Raw genomic sequence first — 8,655 nt, 5'->3', positions numbered from 1 at the left:
AGACTGATTTCCAGAGTTGTTGTACAAGTTTGCAATTCCAAAACAATGGATGAGTTTTCCTCTTTCTCCACATCCTTGCCAGCATCTGCTGTCACCTGAATTTTTGTACTCAGCCATTTTGACTGGTGTGAGATGGACTCTCGGGGTTGTTTTGATTTGCTTTTCCCTGATCACTAAGGATGCTGAACATTTTTTCAGGTGCTTCTCAGCCATTCGGTATTCCTCAGGTGAGAATTCTTTGTTTAGCTCTGATCCCCATTTTTAAATGAGGTTATTTGAATTTAGTGTTGTGAAAAAATTGCCCAACTGCAGTTTCCTGCCAGGCATCAACTATACACAAACTGATTGTATGCGGGTCCAATCTATGCATAAAGACCAACATAGTTAGATAAATCTGTCCAAGTTTTGTATGAAGTATTAGCACAGTTATAGGATGATTACTCTTGTAATAATCTTAATTAACAATATATGGGTGAGTAGAAAATCTTAAATTTGCAATCAAACTACAAGCTGCAGTCAATGGAACACTGGCAGTTTTAACCATAATTTTCAAGTCTCTTTTGCAACATTAGGATAATATCTACAAACTTGGGAAAGTAAAACCCAAGTTTAAAACAATTTATCATCTTTAAAATCAATAATATTAGAAGCATTACTATCATATTACAAAGTTTGGCTGCCAATTAATACCTATGAATATATGTAAGCTTTACTGCTTTAATAAAGAGGCATTGCTTTAAACCTTATCTTAAATTATAGTGTTTAGAATAGAAACCACATTAATTAATATTTAAACTAGAAATATCTTTAGAGACCCTGTCTCTTGGCCTTCCTTAGGTCACATGTTAGAAGAACTCTGAAGTTGAGTTATGAAATTAAAGACTATCTGTAGCAATGTAACAATTATTAATCTTAACCAACAAGTTTTGAGCTGATTGTGAAAACACACAGAACACATTTCCAATAAAAAAGCACCAAATGAAGCAGTTACATTTAGACCAATCAGAGAATATTAATTTTTGTAGCTACAATCATAGAATAAAGGGCACATTATAATTTGTCAAATTCATTAATCACGAACCATTTATCAGCTTTTTTACCCTGAAACTAAGAGATTGTAGACTCGCCCTTTTTTCCTAAAACAAACAGTTTTCCAGCAGGGACCCTCATGCCATATGACTAATTCCTGGTTGAGGCACGTGGCAGCTCTTGGCCTTGCAGATAAAATTTTTTATACCATCATTATTATCCAACAGAAAATATAGAACATTCATTCATACAGACTGGACACAAACATACATGAATTGAACCTGAGAACAGATTGGTGCACCAGACATTAGACAACGCACAAAAGGGGCCAGAGTACTTTTGTTGTAAGACCCAGAGGAACAAAGCATGGCACTCCTGAAATTAACTGTGCTTTTTAGGACATTTTCCTCCCTCCTCATGATGCAGTTTTTTTTTTTTTTTGGACTGTGGTTTATCCACCTCATCATTAATTTCCTTTTTAATAATTCCTTTCATTTCTAATGCCTAAAAATGTAGCTTCTGGGAGCTATGTCTAATCGCCTAACAGTTCCTAGTCCCTGATAAACTTCACTGCTGAAACTAAGTGAATTAGCATTTGGGTTAATGCTGTTTCAACTTAGCCCATATCGACCTTCTCCTGTATGAATTTTCTTTAATTATTTTCTTCTTTTATGGAGATCCAAACCAGCAGTGCTTCTTCCAAATGTCCTCTGCCGTTTCTCAGTCCTGTGTTGGTTCGCCAAATGTTGTCTCCACCCACATGACCATATATGTGGGTTCTAGGCTGGAAAGGCACCTTAATAACCTGGAAGAGAAGAAGGGCTAGAGAGTATGAGATAAAAATGGACCTAAGACAGTCATACTGATGAAAGCTCAATTTTACTATTCTGCACGCAGTTATGGAGCAGGGGAAGGGGGCCCAATTCCTGACAAATAATAATCTTGGGGTCCAGTAGCAGGGTGACCACGTGACGGCTTTGGAAGAGCAAATCAGCAAGCTCCAGCAGTGGGCTAGGCAGAACAATTGACTAGCACACTCCACCACTGAGCATGCAGGTTTCAGGCTTGGGGACGGGAGACTACAGTTGTTGTTTTGTACTTGATTTTTTTCTAAAAAAACATTAAAGGTTTTATATTTGTGATTTGATCATTTGGGATTGCCTGGCAAAGTTGGTCCATGACTTTAATCCCAGCAATTCGGAGACAAAATTAGGTGATTTTTTTTTTTTAAAGTAGAGTTCAGCAAGGTCTCCACAGGTAGGTAGAAGACAGCCATTGATACACAGAGAAATGCAGTCTCCAAAACTCAAAGACAGAGAGACAGTGAGATACAGAGAGAGACAGAGACAGAGAGAGATAGGAGAGAGAGACGAAGGGAGGGAGGGAGGGACAAAGAGAGTGAGTGAGAGAGAGAGAGAGAGAGAGAAAGAAAGAGAGAAAGAGAGAGAGAAACAAAAATCCAAAAAAAGAAAGAAGAAAGAAAGAAAAGAGGGAGGGAGGAAATGAGAGAGGGATGGAGGGAGGGAGAGAGGGAAGGAAGGAAGGAAGAAAGAAAGAAAGGAATAGATTTAGTAAGAAATTTACTGTATGGAATTCTTTTGGGTTCTTTCGTATTTTTTTATGCATATTAGAGTTTTTTGAAAACATTTTTAGAGATCTTAGATGACTGTTTTATAGTTTTTATTTTTTGGATTTTTTCGATTTTAGTTTATATTTAGTGTCTTTTAATAGATTTTAGAGTGTTTTTTTTTTTACGGTTATATTTTAAGGTTTTACTATTTTGTATGTGTGTATATGTGTGTGTTTGTGTGTGTGTGTGTGTGTCTGTCTGTCTGTCTGACTGACTGTCTGCCTGTCTGTCTGTCTGTCAGTTCTTGAGTATTTTTCAAAAATTTAAGGTTTTATTTTGTAGTATAAAAATTTATTTTAGCCAGTCTGTGGTGACCCATCCGTTTTATCCCAGAACTTTATAGGCAGAGGTCTTGGATTTCTGAATTAATGGTCAGACTAGTCTGCATGGTGAGTTTCAGAATACACAGGAATACATACAGAATTTTTTAAGGGGGGGATAGAATCATTTTTAGATTCTTGAATATATAAATATGAATATAAACATAAACATAAACATAAACATAAATAAATAAATATATATAATTTCAGTTTTTTTTGGGGGGGTTTGTAGTTTTTGTTTTTTTTTTTTCGAGTTTTAGAGATTTTTGGCATTAAGAGTTTTAGTATATGTATACTAATTTTTTTCTTTGTTTATTAAGAATTTAGGATTTTTTTTCTTGATTGTCATTCTTATTGGGCTTTATTTCATTTTCTTAACGTTTTCCTATTTTGTGTGTTTGTGTTCTTGAATGTTTTTACAAAATATTTATGTTTATATTTTTTGGGTTTAAATGTTTTAGTTTTGCTAGGCAGTGGTGATCCATGCCTTCAATCCCACACTTCCTTAGGCAGAGGCAGGTAGATTTCTGATTTCTAGAGCAACCTGGACTACAGAGTGATTTCCATGTTGCCAGGGTATACACACACACACACACACACACACACACACACACACACACACACACACACACACATATATATATATATATATATATATATATATATATATATATTTAATGATTTTAGTGTATTTACGGATTTGGGATTTCATGTAGGCTTTATTTTACTTTATTTTTTTTTTTACCATTTTAATGTATTTCTTTGGGTTTGGTGCTTGTCTTTGTTCAGGCCTCTAGTTTATTTTTAGTGTTTTTTCTTTTTCTTTTTAATGATTTTAGTGTATTTTTTGGGTTTGGGGTTTAATTTAGGTTTGATTTTACTTGACTTTTGTAGCATTTTACTGTATTGCTTAGGATTTTGTTTTTGGTGGTGTTGTTTTTTTACTTGATTTTTTCTAAAACATTTAGGGGTTTATATTTGAGATTTCCTAGTTTTGGGTTTGCCAGGCAATGTTGACCCATTTCTTTAATCTCAGTAATTGGGAGACAGAGTTAGGTGTTTTTTTTGTTTGTTTATTGGTTTTGTTTTGTTTTGTTTTGTTTTTTAATTAGAGTTCTTTTAGGCCTCCACATTGAGCTGGAAGTCAACCAGAGATACACAAAGAAACTCAATAGAGAGAGAGAGAGAGAGAGAGAGAGAGAGAGAGAGAGAGAGAGAGAGACAGAGAGACAGAGAGACAGAGAGACAGAGAGAGACAGAGACAGATACAGAGAGAAAGAGAGAGACAGAGACAGAGAGAGACAGAGAGAGACAGAGAGAGACAGAGAGCAGAGAAACAGAGAGACAGAGACAGAGAGAGACAGAGAGAGAAAGAGAGACAGAGAGACAGACACAGAGACAGTGAGTGAGAAATTTAGGAAGAAACAAAAAAAAGACAAAAAGAAAGAAGAAAGAAAAAAGAAAGAAAGAAAGAAAGAGAGAGAGAAAGAAAGAAAGAAAGAAAGAAAGAAAGAAAGAAAGAAAGAAAGAAAGAGAGAAAGAAAGAAAGAAAAAAGATGGAAGAAAGGAAGGAAGGAAACATGGAAGATAGACAGAGTGAAATATAAAAATGAAGAAAGTAAGAAAGAAAGAAATAATGAAAGAAACAAACAAACAAACAAACAAACAAAATAAAGAAAAAAGAAAAAGAAAAAAATGAAAGAAATACTGTACATAAGAAAGTTACTCTATGGAAATTTTTGGAATTTTGAAAGCGTTTCAAGAGTTTTTAGAAGGGTCTTTTATAGTTTTTTTTTTTTTTTGTATGAATAGTGTGTTTTAAAAGATTGTGGAGGATTTTATTTTTTTGGATTTACTGTTATATTTTAGTGTTTTAGTACGTGTTTGTGTGTGTGTGTGTTCATAAGTATTTTTAAAAATTTTAATGTGTTATTTTCTAGATTAAAATTTTAGGGTTTCCAGTTTGAGGTATCTCATGCTTTTTATTCAAGAACTTTAGAGGCAGAGGTCTTGGATTTCTGAGTTCATTGTCAGGCTAGTCTCGTGTAAGTTCCAGGGATACATAGAGAAACCCTGTCTACAAAAAAATCAAAAAAAAAAAATAAATAAGGAAAAAATAAGGAATATTTTGGATTCTTAAATATGTATATATATATTTATACTTTTAAGAATTTTAGAGTTTTTTATGGGTTTTGTAAGATTTTTAGAATAGGGTTTTAGAGATTTTTGGTTTTAAGGGTTTTAGTATATTTTTATAGTTTTTTTTCTTTGTTTATTATGAATTTTAACATTTTTTCTCGATTTTCGGTTTTATTAGGGTTTAGTTAATTTTTTAATGTTTTACTGTCTTATTTGATTGTGTGTGTGTTGTGTATGTGATTTTAAATATTTGCTTAAAAATTTTAGGGTTATTATTTGTGGATTTAAGAGATTTAGTGTTGCCAGGCAGTGATGATCCATGCCTTCAATCCCACATTTGGTAGGCAGAGGAAGGTGGATTTCCTAATTGAAGGCCAGCCTCATGTAAAGAGTGATTTCTAGGACCTCCAGGGTATACACAGGGAATCCCAATCTCCAAAATCCAAGCAAGAAAGAGAGATAGAAAGAAAGAAAGAAAGAAAGAAAGAAGAAAGGAAGGAAGGAAGGAAGGAAGGAAGGAAGGAAGGAAGGAAAGAAAGAAAGAAAGAAAGAAAGAAAGAAAGAAAGAAAGAAAGAAAGAAAGAAAGAAAGAGAGGAAGGGTGAAAGGGAGAAAGAGAGAAAGAGAGAAAGAGAGAAAGAGAGAAAGAGACAGAGATAAAAACATCGGGAAAAAGACAGCATTTATAAAATATACAAAATTAATTAAAAATAAATGAACAAAAAAATAAATGTTTTAGGGATATTTCGTCTTCATGTGTATTCTTTTTAGATTTCTAAGGTATTTTAAATCAATTTGTAGAGTTTTTAGAATAGTGATTTAGAGTTTCTTGTTTTTCAGGCTTCTATTTTATTTTTAATTTTTTTCTTTTTATTGAGTTTAGTGTATTTAAATGTTTGAGTTTTAATTTAAGCTTTAATTGACTTCAGCCTTTTCCAGGGTGATCAGATGAAATGCATGGGATTATTTCAAAATATTTATATCTGTTGAGAAATTGAGAGAAAGTAATAAAAAAGAAACAAACAAAAAAAGAAAAAGAAAAAAAGACGGAGAGAGTGAGAGAGTGTGATAGGAAGGAAGAAAGGAAGGAAGGAAAGAAGGAAGGAAGGAATGAAGGATGAAGGAAGGAAAGAAGGAAGGAAGGAAGGGAGAGTGAGGAAAAGATAGAAAAATAGGAAAAAACAAATAAAGAAAAGAAATAAAGAAAGAGGGAGACAGAGAGATAAAGTAAGGAAGGAAGAAGTAAAGGGAAACAAAGAAATAAAGAAAGAAATAAAGAAAGAAAGAAAGAAAGAAAGAGAGAGAGAAAGATAGAAAGAAAGAAAAAACAAGGAAAGGAAGGAAGATAGAAAAAAGGAAGAAAGATAGAAAGATAGAATGTATAAAATAAATAAGTAATTATAAATAAATAAATAAGTAAGTAAGTAAGTAAGTAAGTAAATAAATAAATAAATTAATTAATTAATTAATAAATAAATATTTCGGATTCTTGTGTATTTTTTTCTGATTTCTAGGGTATTTCAAAGTTTTGTAGAGTCTTTAGTGATTTAGAGTTTCTTGGATTTCAAGCTTGTAGTATACTTTTATTGTTTTTTATTATTATTTTTTAATGTTGTTAGTGTATTTTAGTGTTTCAGTATAATGAATACTTTAATTAACTTTTATACCATTTTAGTATATTTATTATGGTTTTGTTGTTGTTCTAATTCTTGTTGTAATTTTTGTTGTTTCTTTTTTTTCCAAAAATATTAGGGTTTTATAATTGTGTTTTCATTGTTTTGGTTTTGCCAGTCAGTGTTGACCATGCCTTTAATTCCAGCTATTGAGAGGCAGATGTAAGTGATTTTTTTTTTAATTATTTAGAGTTCAGCATGATATCTACAGGGATCTGGAGGACAGTAAGAGATACACAGAAAATCCCAATCTAAAAAACTCACACACCAAAAAAAAAAAAAATAAATAAACAGAGGAAGTGAGAGAAAGGAGAGAGACAGAGAGAGAGAGAGAGAAAGTAATACACACAAACACACACACACACTCTCTCTCTCTCACACACACACACACACACACACACACACAGAGAAACAAAAAAAAACAAGGAATGAAAAAGAAAAAAGAAAGAGAGGGAGAGAGAAAGGAAGGCAGGTTGGTAGGAAGGAAGGAAGGAAGGAAGGAAGGAAGGAACGAAGGAACGAAGGAACGAAGGAACGAAGGAAAGAAGAAACGAAGGAACGAAGGAAGGAACAAAGGAAGGAAGAAAGGATGGAAGAGAGAGAGAAAGAAAGAAAAATAGAAAGAAAGAAAAAAAGAAAGAGAGAAAAAGAGAGAGAGAGAGAGAGAGGAAGGGATAAAGATAGTAAGATTCAGAAATAGAAACTTAGGGAGAAAGAGATAATTTAAAAAATATACAAAATTTATTTAAAATAAATAAATGAATGAATAAACAAACAAATAAATAAATAAACAAATAAATAAGTAAGCAATCATTTTAGGGATATTTTGGCTTCATGTGTATTCATTTTAGATTCCTATGGTATTTTAAAAGAATTTGTAGAATTTTTAGAAAAGTGATTTAGAGATTCTTCTTTTTCAAGCTTCTATTGCATTTTTAGTGTTTTCTATATATTTTTTAAAAAATGATTTTATTGTATTTAAGTGTTTGATATTTAATTTAAGCTTTAATAGACTTCAGCTTTGTCCTGGTGATCAGATAGGATGCATGGGATCATTTAGTTATATTTATATCTGTTGAGAGATTTAGAGAAAGTAATATAGAAAGAAACAAAGAAATAAAGAAATGAATGAAAGAGGAAGAGAGTGAGAGAGAGTGAGAGGAAGGAAGGAAAGAAGGAAGGAAGGAAGGATTGAAGCAATGATGAAGGAAGAAAGAAAGAAAGAAAGAAGGAATGAGAGGAGAGTGAGAAAATGATAGAAAGAAAGAAAAAACAAAGACAAAAAATAAAGAGAGACAGAGAGACAAATTTAGGAAGGAAGGAGGAAAGGGAAACAAAGAAATAAAGAAAGAAAGATAGAGAGAAAGAAAGAAAGGAAGAAAGGAAGAAAGAAAGAAAGAAAGAAAGAAAGAAAGAAAGAAAGAAAGAAAGAAAGAAAGAAAGAGGAAAGAAAGGAAGAAAGATAGAAAGAAAAGAAGAAAGATAAAAAGACAGAATGTATAAAATAAATAAGTAATTATAAATAAATAAACAAACAAACAGATAATTAGATAAATAAATAAATAAAATAATAAATAAATAAATAAATAAATAAATAAATAAATAAATAAATAAATAAATAAATAAATAAATATTTTAGGCATATTTCGGATTCTTGTGTACTCTTTTCTGATTTCTAGGGTATTTCAAAATCTTGTAGAGTCTTTAGTGATTTAGAGTTTCTTGGATTTCAAGCTTGTAGTGTACTTTTATTGTTTTTCATTATTATTTTTTAATGATCTTAGTGTATTTTAGTGTTTCAATTTTAATGCATACTTTAATTAACTTTTTTTTACCATTTTAGTATATTTATTATGATTTTGTTG

This window comes from Mus caroli, unplaced genomic scaffold (assembly GCF_978045245.1).
Source record: "Mus caroli unplaced genomic scaffold, Mus_caroli_1 scaffold_22, whole genome shotgun sequence".
Classification (NCBI taxonomy): domain Eukaryota; kingdom Metazoa; phylum Chordata; class Mammalia; order Rodentia; family Muridae; genus Mus; species Mus caroli.
Note: the sequence above shows the minus strand (reverse complement) of the source record.